Below are 15,000 nucleotides of genomic sequence, written 5' to 3' on the forward strand. Positions count from 1 at the left end.
GAAGTATCAACCTAACCAGTACTAAATTGGGCACAGAAACGATTGACAACCAAATATGGACATCCTGTAAAAACGGTTCCCATCTAACCAGGCGAACCGTGTCTTTCCTTTTCGGGCAACAGCAACCTCTCTACTGGAGATTCCAGGTTTCCAACTAACAACCAGACAACTCGGAACTCTATTTGGAAGGCTGAGCCAACCAAGGTCCTCTTCTTTACCGATGGACCACTTTTTAGTGAAGAGGGACAAGTTTCTGTTAAAGAACTTTGTTGCGAGTCAAGTTGTTAGCACTGATTCTAAACACGGAAGTCCGTGCGAAACACCTTCAAGTTGATGTAAATTATGAAAAATAGTCTTAGAAGAGACTAAGAAAACTAAATATCATTGTGAAATGGATCAATGGTCCGAAAGCACACTTAAATAATTGGAAGGCATTCTGCGAGTCGTAATATGACAAGAATAATGACTAAATATGCTAGAACATGTAGGCTACCGGTAGTATTATGACAGAAAAAAATGGCTAGATGTGTCAAAAGTTTAATAACTTCCAGCCCTCTTAAACCTAGTTCCCATACACCACTTACCACAACGGATAAGAACCACGATAAAACACCTGAGTTTCATAACCCAAGTGTAAAAGGAGGTTCGCAAGAAAACCTAATCTCTGTAGTGACCAGCAATAATAGTAAAAAAAATTACTTTTTCTTAAATTTATAGTTTTAGCATATTGCTAAAATGGATATTTGAATTGCAATATTTGCTTCTTCTAGAAAGTAAGCGAATACGATAATGACGCGGAAATGACCAGGTGTAATGAATAGTAAAAAGACATTGTGGTAACAAAGGAGTATTCTCGCACCTCTACGGGATTCATTGATCACAGGAATAATTTTTCCATTTTACTTCGTCATCCGCTCTGGTTATGGAAGCCTGAATCGAAGGCAACAATTGGAAATAGAAAATCATAGAAATGCATTCTTTCTGTCAGAAAATTGAAATAAAAGAGATGGTAATTGGTAACATACCCAAAAGAAACTGCTTCCTCCCACGTGGTACCCCGTGGCTTACACGATAAGGACCACTGCCACCTATCCCTCAAAGCTCTGTGACTCCCATGGGTCTCTCTCCTCTGACTTTCGGAACCAGCTGACACATGAACTGTCTGGGACTCGATATGAGAAACAACCACAAAAACAACTACCGACTTACTTGCCTTTACACCCCCTTCCCCCTCCCATTCCCCGACATCTACTCTCCTTGGCGCTATACGTCTTTGCTTTCCTACATAGGAGTCTCTTAGACCTCAAAAACCAATTCCAACTTGAGGATTGTTGTTGTTGGGTTTAGGGTGAATGAGGAAAGGAAACGGTTACTACTTGTATTTGGAATCTCTCTCTCTCTCTCTCTCTCTCTCTCTCTCTCTCTCTCTCGCAATCCTAATACTCTTTTCTTTTTCATTTCCCACGTTCTCTTCCTTCTCATTCCCTTCCCCTCAATCACAAGAAGCAAACATACAGACCAGTTGTTTGCACCCTCTTCAAATTACCAGTTTTTCCACACGATGACATGCAATCAGAAATGTCTACAATCAATTACTCAAAATAAGGTTATATAACAAATGATGATATTACATAAAAAAAAACGGTGGCCAGATGATTAAGGCTAAGAGAACGTTATGGTTGAAAAGGCAGAGGCAGAGACTACATCAGCGTCCCGACTCAAGTTTCACAGTCCTTCACTATAGGCTCTGGTCGACATTATGTCTCAGGTTTGTCGAACACTATAGCACATGATCATGTTCTCGCCGAAACCAGTATCAAAACAGAAGCGCATAATGCCATTACCTGTCCTGCAATCTAAGTTCCCACCCTATGAGTTATGCAATTTGACCAGGGGCATATAAAAGGGTAGCTGAACTCTCTCTCTCTCTCTCTCTCTCTCTCTCTCTCTCTCTCTCTCTCTCCTCTCTCTCTCTCTCTTAGCAGTTAGTTTGGAGGTTGACTTAAGTGAAATAAAATTAAAATAACACTCCTCAAAAAAAAAAATTATTTATTGTAGTATTTTCGCATTACTGGAAAAGGAAATGGTCAACTAATGTAATCTAGATATTCCAAGTGTGAAACCTTTACGCCATTATGTAATTTCTATACAGAAAACAAGAGAATCCAATAGATCGTACAGCAAATATTAGCGTAGTTATTGATACAATTTCTTGCCGTTCGGATGATTGCTCCAGATTGAGTACTAACTAGGTACATATTTAATTTCTTGAGTAAATATCAGCCACAATGATTTTTCAGGAAAAGAGAAAAGCAATTTTCGTTTATATTGCGGACTCTTGTTTCTCGTTATGTGAGAGAAGACTAAAATCCAATACCTAATATGAGTATGTGTCATTACTAGAAATTTTTTGTGTAATGCTGTGTAATGAGACAGTAACCCTACTACATGCATTATTATTATTATTATTATTATTATTATTATTATTTATTATTATTATTATTATTATTATCAATTTTGACTAAAAAAAGAACAACACTACAAGCTTTAGGGAGAAAATCCCACAGTTGAAATATGAAGTATAATTTCTTTGAGGTTGGACAGTCACATAGAAGAAAGAAAGCGGTAATGCCCATATGGAAGAAGGCTAAAAGGCAAGTGCAACTAGGGCTCGAAAGGACGCAACAAAGACCTTCAAGTAATTCCTACAGTGTACTACCGCTTGAGGTGCACTGTAGGCACTATCCCCAAAGAATTGATAAAAATTGAAAAATTTAACTTTTGAATTGTGAAGTAATAGTATCAACAGAAAAACAAACAATAGCGAGAGCAACCAAGCATTACTCAGCTTTAGTTCTCTGGTGCAATTTTTTATTAAATTTGACGAATGCAGCTGGTAAGAAGAAGGGACACGTAGCGGAATCGTAAACTATGTTATCATTACAATGAGCGGTAAACATGAAATAAAAACGAAGGACTCTTTTTAACTGGAAACGGGTTATTTGTTAACTCTGGTAATGATAATTGTTAGAATACTGGAGTTGAATACTATATAAGTTATATAGTCTAAACTAGAAATAGTTATATTCATGGAAACATACAAATACCTTCTTTTAGTTAAAAAAAAATTGAAAAACACAAGCTAAACCGAATAGGAAAGTGTCAAAATGGCTATTTGTAATACTGACAGCACAACATGAATTTCGTTAATAAAAAGCCGATCCTGATTCTAAGAGGAAAATAGTAATAAGAATGATAAATGAATGTTTCTGCTAAATTTATACATCTTTCATTTTACTATTGATACTGAAAGAGTTAATTGCAAACAACATGCACTTAACCATACAAAAATGTTGAAGGCCTTGAACATTCATTCAATCTTGTCTTATTGTAATGAAGTCAGGACATGAAATCCTAAGAACCAGGATTAGGAAGAGCTGCTCTCTCAGTTAGGAGGTCAGGCGTAACATTTCATAATCTCAAATAAAGTACGTTACCGAGAGACTATAATGTCTAAATTGATAAATGGGAAATAAAGACAAGTCATGTCTATTCTGAGCAATTGTTAGGGGCATAATACAATTTATAATATATCTCGACGAAATTGCCAAGTTGTAAGAAATATGAATGTTTTTTTTTTTATTTATTTATTTTTTTTTTTTTTTTTTTGCTTGATATCCTTTTCCTAAAATTAGAATATTTCATTCACTTGGTACCTATATTAGCAAAAGTATTCAATCAGTATAATACTGTAGAAAAAAAAAATATTTTTCCTTAAGACATTCCAAAGTTTTAATGGCATTCATTTTTTAAAAGCATAAATTATCTTTCAAGAAAATTATATTCCAACGGGTGAAAAGTGAAAAATATCAATTAATATTAATTTTGTTGATTATAACCAAAAAGAGGTGCAAGATACAATCACATAACAGCTAAAAAGTTCAAAATAATGATTCACTTTAAATATAAAAACCACTACACCACAAATATTCTCTCTCTCTCTCTCTCTCCTCTCTCTCTCTCTCTCTCTCTCTCTCTCTCTCTCTCTCTCTCTCATCAGTTGAAGCTTCACTTCACAACATCGACTATATTGAAGATAAGTTGCCAGTCAATTCAGGAATTAAGGCCAAGAGGGTGGGATGAGGTGGCGACAGACGACAGAGTAAGAGATGGGAATTAAACTCTTCAGGTTGTACTGAATACAATCATACGTGCCCAAGTGCTTGATTCGGGACTTGTTTGAGAAGCAATCTTTTCCTGCAAAAGGTATCTTGAACTCGGTGCGATTAACGCTCAACGATGATCGTCAAGAGGTTTCATAGATCACGGATTTGCTTGTTTTTTAATAAGGCTACTTTGCAGGGAACAATTGTTTTGACCGTTTGCAACACTAGCGGTGGTCGCTCAGAGCAAAACAAGTCAATTAAAAACAATAAAAATGTGCTCTGAAAATCGTTTGACGATTATTGTTCATCCCATTATAGCTATGAGCAAAACTTAGCTAAAATGCACATACTTCCTGCTTCAGTGTAATGTAATGAGAACTTTCGTACAGTTTGTTGTTGCAAGTAACGAACCATCTCTTGTTCGCTATTCTGTAATTGAGTACTTCCGGCGAACGATTTTTGTGGTGAGCGAGTGACACAAGTGTATCTTTTCAAAGAATTAAAAACTCTGAAATACCAACCAACATTGGAACTTCGAAACAGAAATACTACTTTATATCATTGTTAACCATTAGTGTCTGATTTAAAGAATTAGGTTGTGCAAAAAGGATTTTATAGGTCCTAAAAGCAAATGACTCAAAATTAAGAACATGGAAAAGTTATAAAAATATAAAACGGAATATTCTCTCGTACACACACACACACTATATATATATATATATATATATATATATATATATATATATATATATATATATATATATATATATATAGCAGCGGAGAAACCTAAAGGGTGCAGCTTTACAGCTCCTTTTCTTGACCATCTCTTATTTCTTATTTAAAAGCTTGGTGGACTGGTGGGCGGTAAGACAGGAGTGTTCCACGTATCAAAAGAGGAGTAAAAGCATTACCGTTTACCCACTTGCTCACATACTGTAGGCTTATGATCCTGAAATGTGCATTAAGATTGGGATGGATTTGTGAAATTGTGCTAAACAGCCGGCATGCGAGCTCATACAAGTGCAGCTAGTGTAAAACCCAAGAGTTACACTAATGACGTTGGACACCAAAATGGAAGAAAGAAAATGAGAAAATGTAAGAAACGCCTACAATGCATATGGAGGGATGAGCGTTTTTCCTCTCATCTCCAATCCATGAAAAATTATTGATAAAAACAAAGTTCAATGTAATAAAAGGGGGCTTATATATTCTTGGATAAATATTCAGTGCTCATGTGTAAACTAGCCCATAGTAGGTAGTAGACTGGCCAAGGCACCACCCCACCCGTTGAGATACTACTGCTAGAGTTGAGGCCTATGATTGACAGAACAGTCAGACCTAATCATTACAAATTCTCCTCCTCCCTCATTCATCTGACAACACTAAGACAGCGTAAAAATTCTTCTTCGCTCAAGGGGTTAACTACTGCACTGACATAGTTCAGTGACTACTTTCCACTAGGTAAGGGTAGAAGACCCTTTAGATATGGTAAGCAGCTCTTCTAGATGGAGACCTCCAAAATCAAACCATTGTTCTCTAGTCTTGGGTAGTATCATATACTCTGTACCATGTTCTTCCCACTGTCTTGGGTTAGAGTTCGCTTGTTTGAGGGTATACTCGAGCTCACTATTCTATATAATTTCTCTTCCTCTTGTTATGTTAAAAGTTTTGGTAGTTTATATAGATCTCTTTTAATGTTACTCTTCTTAGAATACTCTATTTTCATTTTATTCTTTCCTCACTGGGCTATTTTCCCTGTTGGAGCCCCTGGGCTTATAGCATTCTGTTTTTCCAACTAGCGTTGTAGCTTGGCAGATAATAATAATAATAATAATAATAATAATAATAATAATAATAATAATAATAATCCTTAGTTAACATTTAAATTGGCAACACTTTATGAATTTGGGCCCTGGACTCCTGTTTGGTCTCCCACAGAAAAGACTGAATAAAGACAGCTTGTTTTGTTCAGTTATCCCTTTTCCACCTCCTCAGCCGACCTTCAGTTTCTCTGAGACTTCTTGTACAAGTACTATTTCAACCCCTCTTCTGTCAGATTAACCGAAAGTGCTCCCCTTCCTCTCTTTAACCCAGTGACACGCACAAGGCCACCACTTTCCATCCTTTATTCCGTGTAAGGGAACAGTCCTGAGATCGCTATAGTCTTTCCTTTGGGGATGGCAAGGGTCTTGGAGGAAAAGTATTAATCCTCCTAGGCAAGGGTGGTACACAAGCCTATCATATCAATGGTTGCCAATTAAGATATCTGATGTTTAAATTTCATAAATTCTAATGTAGTCAAATTAACAAAGCTAGATTTTAATTTTCTAAAAATGTTTATATGCATATTTTCATTAAAACTCGTTTTCTCAGCATAGCACCACTAAGTTCCACTTTATCTGAAGTAGTTCTAGCCATGGCTTCACTTCTCTGGCAAGTTGTAGCTAAGAAGCTAGAGCAGCCCTTGATCAACGCTAACTTGTAATGAACTAGCAAGCAACTGAACTTTTATGAATAACATTTAGCTCGCAACTAATTTAATAAACAACTAAATCACGACTTAGTTCCCATATCGGCTTAGCAGGGTTTTATGAATTCGGGCCCAAGTGTTATACAGTAGATAGGTACTGTACCATAAAGGCCTTAGGACGGACAGAAAATATGAACTTCTATCAAAATAAGAAATCTACTTCACAGTGGGTAATATGACATTTTGAATTCTATGATATTTTGAAAAGTTAGAACAAGTCTGATATAACAGACAATATTGATGCATATGAGTTTCAGTATCAATATCGATGAGTTCGATTCAAGAATGTGAAAAGAAAGAAAATGACGGCAGGAACTATCTTGGAAGCATTTGCCTAAGTTTAGGAATTTCCCTCCAGACGTACACTAAACACCAGTTTGTATTAGGCCAGTTAAGAGGTAGAGGAAAATTATTTATATTATTTAAACTGACAAAAACAGGTGCAACAAGTAAAAGAAAAACTATTGGTACCGAGGAAAAAACTCACAGGTAAGAAAATAAAAGTGAGGTACATAAGTAGCTTTGAAAGGATCAGATACTACACCGAGGAAAACAACAGAAGTAAACAGATACCAGACTATAAAAGTTCACAGAGAAAGGCCTTCAGTTATAATTGTCAATTTGCCTAAAAACATATGCATATAGATGTCACCAACACAACTTTTCCTCATATTAATGGTAGCTCCAGAAGGCTGTGATATCTATCTGGTTCTTGCCCTTCACCGCTTTGGCCGCCTACCACTATAGCCGACTAACTGTCAATTACATGATTGCCCCACCTCAGCCAAGAGAGAAGAGTTGCATGACCATCACAAAAATCAAAATTACTAGAAGGTCAGTACCACTCTTCCGGCCGTAGGGTGAAAGCATTACCTCTTCGAGAGATTCAGATATTTCACTTAAGAGATTATGTTTTATATATGTCCCAAGCCTTGGATACAAAATATGTAGATGTATATACTAGCTTTATACAATGAGATCATTGGTCCTCTTAAGAGTACCATGACTGTTTTGAATAAAATGTGAGAGATCATTGACTCTCTTATAGGCGACGTGTCTTAAATCGTATGGGTGTCAACATTTTCCCATCACAGTTGAAGTTGTTCACAAATCTATTAAATTCCGCATATTGACAGAGCAACAATGCCTTCCGGCTTAATTACTCAAAAATTATTTTAGTACCACTCGAACTCTCACAAGAATAATAGGTCACTCGTCTAAGAGTACCTTGGTATGCAAGGTGTATTCACGAATCTTTTGTAACAATGTGAAAAAAGGTATGGTTTGATGTCTCATTATCTGTTGACAAGGGACACACGCATACTATATACAGTGTGTGTGTATATATATATATATATATATCTATCTATCTATTTATATATATATACTTGTATATATATATATATATATATATATGTTATATATATATATATATATATATATATATTATATATACACATACACACAGATCATGAGAGCATGGGTTCAACCTAATCTCCCCAGTGTTCTGTGTCTCTTACCTTATATCTAAACAAACATGCAAGTAATTAACCCCCATGAACCAATATGGCGGACGGAGGGGCCTTGTCCATTCATACCTAAAGGGGGATCAAGTTTTCAAACGATTACATCCTCTGTTCGTAAATGGGTCCAATAAAATTATATTCTCTAGTCAGTTCTAACCGACTAGTACTGCATATCTTAACTGCTGACAAGGCTGTGTTCTATATTCACAACTGAATACCTTTAAAATCCTTTTTCTTTTAATACAAGTTGAAAGAATTCGAGATTGTAAAACGTTTGAAAAACTAATTTCATATCTGCATACAGCTAAATTACTGTAGTCTCTCTCTCTCTCTCTCTCTCTCTCTCTCTCTCTCTCTCCATATATAAATGTATATATATATATATATATGTGTGTGTGTGTGTGTATATGTATATGTATATGTATATATTTATATATATATATATATATATATACACGAAGGATTCCATATATGATTTCTTTTCACACTCAGCATTTAAGAAAGCACTACCTAACTTACTTTTCATCAGACAAATAGTAGGTTGTTTTTCGCAACTTGGCACACACTGATGAGTGTGTTATATCGCTGACATTAACTTTATACTGAATATTAATTCGTTTCATCAAATTTGAAATTGAGGAAATCATAGTTTTAAAATCCTTTCTAAAAAGTTTGCTCTTCACCAGCTTCGCAATTTTCCTACTCAAACCTAAAGAGTTCTTTCTCAAATGAGATTATAAAAAGAACATCCAACGACGCGCACAAAAATATGAATTCTAAAGGATATTGTTATGGTAAGACGTCTAAGTCTAGTTGTATCAAAATAATCATAATTAACTGCACATGAGACCAGTTTCGTGGTGTGCACGATACTTGGTCTCCTCAGCAGAGTCGAATTATTTTTCTTATTGCCACACTCCCTTACCAAATACCATCATCATTACGAGGCCTATGGAAAGCACGTCTTGAAGGCTGGCAGTTGCCATGGGGGTATCCAGTCTCCCTTAACGTAGAACCATAACTATTTCACTGGCAACATAATTAAGAATAAGGCCATTGTAGTTTCAATCAGGTCACTTGTGGAATACTAAGGGGCCAAGAACATGGTCACTGTAGCTTCTAGCAGGTCAGATTTGGAGTCCTATAAGAATATGGTCACTGTAGCTTCTACCAGGTCCGATTTGGAGTCCTAATGACACTAAAATATGGTCACTGTAGCTTCTACCAGGTCAGACTAGGAGTCCTAAGGGGGCTAAGATATTGTATGGTCACGGTAGCTTCTACCAGGTCAGATTTGGAGGCCTAAGGGGCTAAGATCTTATATGGTCACTGTAGCTTCTACCAGGACAGATTTGGAGGCCTAAGGGGCTAAGATCTTATATGGTCACTGTAGCTTCTACCAGGACAGAATTGGAGCCCTAAGGGGGCTAAGATCTTATATGGTCACTGTAGCTTCTACCAGGTCAGATTTGGAGGCCTAAGGGGCTAAGATCTTATATGGTCACTGTAGCTTCTACCAGGACAGATTTGGAGCCCTAAGGGTGCTAAGATCTTATATGGTCACTGTAGCTTCTACCAGGACAGAATTGGAGCCCTAAGGGGGCTAAGATCTTATATGGTCACTGTAGCTTCTACCAGGTCAAATTTAGAATCCCAAGGGGGTCAAGAATAGTAGCTTTAACCAGGTAAGATTTAGAATCCTAAGGGGGTCAAGAATAGTAGCTTTAACCAGGTAAGATTTAGAATCCTAGGGGGGGCTAAAAATATGGTGATTGTAGCTTCTAACGGGTCAGATTTGGAATCCTAAGGGAGCTAAGAATAGGGTCATTACAGCTTCTACCAGGTCAGGCTTGGAATCCTAAGGGAGCTAAGAATAGGGTCATTACAGCTTCTACCAGGTCAGGCTTGGAATCCTAAGGGAGCTAAGAATAGGGTCATTACAGCTTCTACCAGGTCAGACTAGGAGTCCTAAGGGGGCTAATATATTGTATGGTCACGGTAGCTTCTACCAGGTCAGATTTGGAGGCCTAAGGGGCTAAGATCTTATATGGTCACTGTAGCTTCTACCAGGACAGATTTGGAGGCCTAAGGGGCTAAGATCTTATATGGTCACTGTAGCTTCTACCAGGACAGATTTGGAGGCCTAAGGGGCTAAGATCTTATATGGTCACTGTAGCTTCTACCAGGACAGAATTGGAGCCCTAAGGGGGCTAAGATCTTATATGGTCACTGTAGCTTCTACCAGGTCAAATTTAGAATCCTAAGGGGGTCAAGAATAGTAGCTTTAACCAGGTAAGATTTAGAATCCTAGGGGGGGCTAAAAATATGGTGATTGTAGCTTCTAACGGGTCAGATTTGGAATCCTAAGGGAGCTAAGAATAGGGTCATTACAGCTTCTACCAGGTCAGGCTTGGAATCCTAAGGGGGCTAAGAATAGGGTCACGCTGCAGCTTCTACCAGGTCAGATTTGGAATCTTAAGGGGCCCAAGAATAGTAGCTTTAACCAGGTAAGATTTAAAATCATAAGGGGGCTAAGAATATGGTGATTGTAGCTTCTTCCGGGACAGATTTGGAATCCTAAGGGAGCTAAGAATAGGGTCATTACAGCTTCTACCAGGTCAGACCTGGAGTCCTAAGGGAATAAGAACATGGTGAGTGTAGATTCTACCAGGTCAGATTTGTTATTTAAGGGGGCTAAAATAGTCACTGTAGCATCTATCAGTTTGGAGTTGGAATTCTGTTTCAAACACGTGCCACTGAACAAATCCCTTTGAAGGGAAAATTCCTTGGCATTTCACGACATAGCTTTACACAAGGCAGTGGAGCTGCACTCTAGCAAGGGACAATTATCTTGCAAAGGGGTAACCATAAAATAGCTGCAGTAAAAAGACTTTGTTTGTCATATAGCAAAAGCCTCCTAACAGTATACTGGTTATCTCTTCGTCCAGGAACATAAAGAGGCTTGATTTCTGCATGTTAATATGTTGCTCCTATTCCCTCATATTCCAGTTCATTTTTAAATATACACAATGGACAATTTTTCTCAAGTCTGAAGACTTCAGTGCTCTTTAGTTATTAATATCAATTTATTTAGGAGAGATTCTGGTAATTTTATTTGTTTCGTTTGGCTTTTCAATAAAAAAGCAAATGTCATTTCTCCTGACATTTTTAAGGATAATGATAACATCAGGTGAACTGGTTGTTACATGATATTTTCTCGCGAAAGTAATATACTTGAAATTCACGTAAGAAGTTCTCAAAGTCTATCTGCATAATAGTAAATTTGGCCTACAACGGCCCTTACCTGAAGTGTCACGGGGTTTTATTCCCCGTCTTTCAACTTCTTATATTCTTCACTAAAAAATCAATCTAGATTTAGATTTCACTTTGTCTGCTGTTACACATAGGGGCAAAATTATATACTGGAGTGCAAACTTGAAAACGACCTAAGAGGAAGTATGATAACACGTGGATTCGTCAGTAACAGCACCTTTACTCTCTTTTCTTTTCCTCAGATGGGTGAGTGGCAATCCAGAGCATCCAAATCGAGTAATCAAACAGATTTCTGAGACCAGCATATAAGCCAGAAATGTTCCATTCAAACTGTCTGGCTCTTAAGGATTTACTGCACAAAAATTTTTTATAGCATAAAATCACGCAACATTTTCAAAATAATAATAAAGACAATGTCTAAGTAAGTTTAAAACAACAGAATACACATGAATAATACACAGCTTGACCTTTAAAGTAAACAATTTTTTTTCCTGGGAATGGAAAGATGTCTGTACAGAAAGCACCATTCATAATATGAGAAGACGTTTAGATTAGAAAATAAATCCGTCGAGAGACTACCCCGCAAATAGCAGTGACTGCTCAACTGGCATAGTGTAGATGTAATCTATGTGAGGGAGATGTCATCACGTAGGTAATAATTGAGGGATCAACGTGGACGAACGACAGCTTTCAGTCCTCACGACCTCAAAGTATGACTAAGCGCTGATGCTGAAGAGGAGATAAACGGGGGGGGGGGGGGGGGGGGCTCTATGGACTGAATGGATACTGGGAGGGGAGACTTATACGATTTAATGTGGGGAATTGCTAATATGTAGTATATCAATAACATTATAATGAGTGCGTGAATCTCGAGTTCATTCGGCAAACATAACGTATGATAGATTGCAATCTTGGTGGAACGACAATTTATTTAAAAGAATCTATAAAAATCAATTAAAATAATCCGGAAACCAGTTCAACTCGATGAAGGGAATAACACTAAAAGAAAAATATCAACATGGATACGAGAGGAAATTAAAGTAAAGGATACTCTTACAAAATGAAAGCAAAAAAATTACCATGGGCAGGACATACTAGTACTAGAATGAGGACAGGTCATAGATGTACATTAAATGAAGCAAAGAAGGAAGAGAAGACGATGGATTGACGAATTACGAAAATTTACGGCTGTAGACTGGCATGCAAAGACCATAAACAGATGCGAGTGGAGGGACATGTCTAAGGCTTTTGTCCTGTTGTGGTCTACTATGTATTTCAGCCGCGTGGACCCGATACTGTATTGCCTTATATATTTAATTACCGCGTTTACGCTTTTAATTTCATTGCGTCACAGCAGACTCCGGTCTCTCCAGGGAAGGGATTTGAACAGGTGAGGTGGTGACATCATCATAAACTACCTTGTCTTCTCCTCTCTCTCTCTCTCTCTCTCTCTCTCTCTCTCTCTCTCTCTCTCGTTTTTTTTTTTGTTTTCGTTCTAAATTTTCATTATACACTTTATTGTTATTTTTTTCTGTTTTTATTTCCTCGTCTTCCCCTCAAACCTCCCCTTTCCTCCCTCTATCACTTTCGTTTCTTTGTGTTTTTACTTCTCTTATTTCTATTTTTCTTTTTCATATTCAATATCTTTTCATGAAGAATGTCTGTTTTATTCAATTTACCGTGGTGGAATTCCTTCTATTTCTGCGATGGAAATTGATGAACTATTAATCTTTTCCTAACTTAACCCCCTCCCCATCACTCCATGCATACGTTATCCTGGTGAGCCCCGGCAGCAGACAATATTGGTCTCATATCCCCATTGCATAGGAAAGTGGCTCATCGCAGCCATGTTCAACATGCTACGTTGCAATCATGTCTGTAAAACCGCAATTGCACTGCGAATTTTACACTGTTTCAATCGAGAGAAAGCAACCAAGAAATTACGAATTAGTTTGAACAGGTACGAAAAATGCATTTATTTTGTATTGTCTTCAATGCATGTTTCAATGGCATCCACAACCAAGCTAAACGGTTAACAAAATTATCGGGTCAGTAGTAGTTTGACCAGGGCACCAGCCGCCCGTTGAGATATTACCGCTAGAGTGTTATGGGGTCCTTTGACTGGCCAGACAGTAGGCCTACTACATTGGATCCTTCTCTCTGGTTACGGTTCTTTCCCTTTGCCAACACAGACACCGAACAGTCTGACCTATTCTTTAAAGATTCTCCAGTCCTCATACACCCGACAACGCTGAGATTACCAAACAATTCTTCTCTCAATGTAATTGTGCAGTGGCTACATTTTCCTCTTGGTAAGGGTAGAAGAGAGACTTTAGTTATGGTAAACAGCTCTTCTAGAAGGACACTCCAAAATCAAACCATTGTTCTCTAGTCTTGGGTTAGAGTTCTCTTGCTTGAGAGCACACGGTTCTATCTAGTTTCTCTTCCTCTTGTTTTGTTAATGTTTTTATTGTTTGTATAGGAAATATTTATTTTGATGTTACTGTTCTTGAAATATATTATTTTTCCTTGTTTCCTTTCCTCACTCGGATATTTTCCCTGTTGGGGCCCCTGGGTTTATAGCATCCTGCTTTGCTAAATAGGGTTATAGCTTGGCATTCAATAATAATAATAATAATAATAATAATAATATTGGGGTCATCCCGTTGCCTCTTGCCCATCCTAAGTTAAACGCCATCGAACAAGTGTGTGGTTGTCTGATGTCTGAACAAGGCCGTCTTGAAGCCTGGCTCTGAAGCGTTGCATGTTTTCATTGGGGCATATCTGCAAGCGCAGCTCCAGGTGGCAAAGCTGTTCGCAACGAAGATGTTGGGAGGGCGGGGCCGTTGCTGTGAGAAGGTCTAACTCGTTTGAGGAACAGAACTACACATCGGGCAATATACATGAAGGTGTGGAATTCCGTCTTCACCACCATGGACAGCGGTGACGAAGATGATCTGTTTATCCATAGTGCTATAGAATGAAATAAATTGCAAGCCCAGTTATTGTCATATTTTCCCCACCCAACATATTTATACTTTAGTTATCAAATTCCCTCTCCGGGTGCATGGTATTCATTATTCAGTATATATATATATATATATATAGAGAGAGAGAGAGAGAGAGAGAGAGAGAGAGAGAGAGAGAGAGAGAATATTACTATAACGTAAAAAATAAAACGAATAAACATTTAAGGAAATAAAATACATAATGGTAATTTAGAAAGTAAAGGAAACAAAAGAGAGAAGGATGAGTGAGGAATGAATGAAAACACAGGCGGTGAAGCGAGATTTAAACATTGAGAAAGGTGGGTGGGTGATAGGATGGTTAAGTACCCAAGACTGCTTATCAAGAGTTAATTCGTACACCTTGACTGGGTAGGCTTGGGCATGTCCTAATATTCAAAAGTAACGTGCCTTCAATATCTGTGTTAAGACACGGAATTTTAAATGAAAAATCAGGGGAGGATGTTAGAATCTCAGTTTTCAAAGTACCATGCCGTTCA

The 15,000-nt window shown here is 37.5% G+C and overlaps 1 protein-coding gene across 2 annotated transcripts in view; it reads right to left on the reverse strand.

Moving 5' to 3' along the window:
• The window catches only part of LOC137640064 (carbohydrate sulfotransferase 11-like), a 102,464-nt gene that overhangs the window by 54,757 nt on the left and 32,707 nt on the right, over positions 1–15,000 (reverse strand). The window contains exon 1 of one of the 2 annotated variants that reach the window (XM_068372493.1): positions 1,026–1,159. The exons of the other annotated variant lie outside the window; for it this stretch is intronic. The gene's annotated coding sequence lies outside the window, so the exon portion shown is untranslated. Of the gene's footprint in view, positions 1–1,025; positions 1,160–15,000 lie in introns of those variants that run through there. 2 annotated transcript variants of the gene reach the window in all.

This window comes from Palaemon carinicauda, chromosome 4 (genome assembly GCF_036898095.1).
Source record: "Palaemon carinicauda isolate YSFRI2023 chromosome 4, ASM3689809v2, whole genome shotgun sequence".
Classification (NCBI taxonomy): domain Eukaryota; kingdom Metazoa; phylum Arthropoda; class Malacostraca; order Decapoda; family Palaemonidae; genus Palaemon; species Palaemon carinicauda.